This window comes from Condylura cristata, unplaced genomic scaffold (assembly GCF_000260355.1).
Source record: "Condylura cristata isolate star-nosed mole 26May11 unplaced genomic scaffold, ConCri1.0 scaffold00014, whole genome shotgun sequence".
NCBI lineage: Eukaryota > Metazoa > Chordata > Mammalia > Eulipotyphla > Talpidae > Condylura > Condylura cristata.
In genome coordinates, this window is record NW_004567115.1 from 33,110,688 (window position 1) to 33,113,469 (window position 2,782).

Genomic DNA, 2,782 nt, shown 5'->3' on the forward strand with positions numbered 1-2,782 from the left:
TTCATAATAATTTGTTCTTGTTATGTTTTCAGTGAAAGGAGAGTTTAGCAAGTCATTCTTCCTCATATATAACTCCCCATGAACAGAGCTATTTTTATTTTTAAGGGCAAGTAACACTCCCTTGTTGTTTACTTTTTTTTTTCCATTTGCATCCAAAATTAGGTGTTTTTTGTTTGCTTGTTTGTGTTTTAAGTCTAAGTAATCTCTTCTGTTTTTATTAAAAACACTTTCTAATGTAACTAACTTGTTGAGGGCCTATCAGAAAGCCTTTGAATTTCTGATGTTAAAAGATATAAATCTGTATCTAATTTTGAATGATGTTTGTCCTTCTTATTTATACCCCCAACATTATGAAAAGCCTTGCAAGTAGCAGCTGGTACCTGGAATATACATTTCTGCCACCTGTTATACCAGTGAATACATTTATCACAATCAAAGGTTGAAATCCTAGTGGGGTTCTTTTACTAAATTAAAAGTAAAAAAAGTAAAGTACTTTATAAAAATAGCCTTAACACATTTTTAGGGACTCTCTCTCCATCTCATCTTTAACCAAATTGTTGAGGCCCAAAAGGAGCCATCATCTTCATTTGCTCTTCTTTCCTTGCTCTTACCTCAAGCCCCAGTAGCTAGGCTTTCACCTCTACCCCCAACATAGGTTCCCTCAGGTCAAGCAAGTTTAGCCCATAAGCCTCCAGGTTCTCCTATATTTGTAAAATCAAATCTCAGGGACGTCTACATAAGACCTTTTTCTTTTGTGCTCTATGTTCCGAAAACAATGTAACCACTTAGCCTTGTTTCATGCTTAGCACTGAAAGCGGTATTCAAAAAATGAAAATTAGGTTGTAACTTTTCCTCTATTTAATGACTTCCTATAAATTAGAACAGACTCCAGATCCTTGAGTCAGGGTATCAGGACACCACCCCATCTACCTCTCCAAACTCACCCCTTAAGCTCACTTAAGTTCAGTCCAAGTAGATACACCATTATTCCTCATACACTCAGGGAAGTGGCTTCCCCTGACTTTCCTATTGCCAAGAAGCTTCTTTCTCTGCAACTTACTACACCAGGTGTCTGTACAATATCAGCTCCTCAGAGTGAATGTTTCTGAATACTTTCTCTGTCCTCCTTCACTTAGACTGTTCAACTTTTTGCATAGTATTATGAGAGAATTGACCTCACCTTTCTCACCCCTACCTAGTACACTTACCCTACTGGAAGGGACCCTGTGGTGAACACATGGACTGTATATGTTACTGCTGTTGCTTCTAGTTCTCAGTGTCTGTTAACAAAGAAAACATAAACTTTCAGTAACCATCAGTTGATTGAATAGGCTAATAAGAATTTACTCTTTCAAAAATGAAGTCTACCTTTAAAATCCCTTTCACTTGTAATTTGTCTTTTTTATGTACCCTATAGTTCACTAAAACAAAAAATTACCCAATTTTTCCTAAAATATTTCTTCAGCTTTGCTAGGAGAATACAAATAAACATTTAGATGGAAAAAAAGAAAGAAAGAAAGATAGAAAAGAGAGAGCCCTCCATGATGGTGCAACAGGTTAAAACACAGCACTATGAAGCTATCCACAGCCACAGCCACTGTAGAACAAGCTCAATCCCCAGTCCAGGAGGTGACCTACATGGTGGAGCAGACCTCTACTGTTTTGCCCACTGCTCCCCTCAGCAATGTATTTCAGTAGATCTGCCTGTTTTGTTCCCCACTGTCTCTAATGAATCCTCTCAATTCCTGCATCTCTGGCCTGTAACCCAGTTCTTGTATACATAGTAGATATGTTTGGTATTGTGGAACAAAGTAATGTATCATAAAATTTACCTAAAAGAGAGAAATCACAAAATTTCTCAGATTAATTCCCATTGTCAAAATAAGTCTTATTTTCAAAATTACCTATTAAAAGGCAAATCTTTTTTTTTTAATACAAACCTCCCTTTAATAGTGGTTTTAAGGTCATTTCTCTCTGTGGCTGCTTAAATTCAAAAATTAAGTCATTTGTCATCACCAAGAATGTTCTTAAGTAGAAGTCCTATTAATAATATGCCAATGAAAATATTGATGGATGTCAGTCACAAATAATGCCTAAGTCATTTTTCCTTTAATATCCACAGTATGATCCCTTTTAAATCCCAGAGACAGTCCCAGACAATACCAGAGGAGTAGTGTATTCTTGCCCTGATAGCAAAAACAAAAGATCAAAATTCTAATCAGGTTGAAGCTTATTTTTTCATTCTCTGAATCGATCAGTCTGTTATTGTGAATTTAAATCAAGTCACATTTAATGAGTTTTCCAAAATGATCATTATTCTTAACTCAATATATAGAAAATGCTTTGAGGTAACATAATAATTAAAATATATGTAATATTATTTATCCCAAACTTTAGTTTATTAAAAATTTTAATAATCATAGACAATAAATGAAAGCAATAATAGACCTACTTCCTGTGTATGACTAGGAAGAAAACATTCTACATTTAATGGTTACTTGAATGCCTCTATGATCCTTATTCATATTTTTTCAAACTTTAATAAGTTAATGAATTAAAGTATTTTCTTTTCCACAAAGCATTCTGAGCTGGTAAAATAAATCATCACCCAGAATGTGTTCCTTACTACTCTAATCTTAGACTACTCAAAAGTATCTTGAAAATAACAAGTGTTATTAGATTGGAAGTGGTTGAGCTCATCAAAATTTAACTTCTTTTGAAATTAATTAAAAAAAAAAATCTCTTTCTTATACACAAACAACCAAGCAGAAGAAACAGAGAT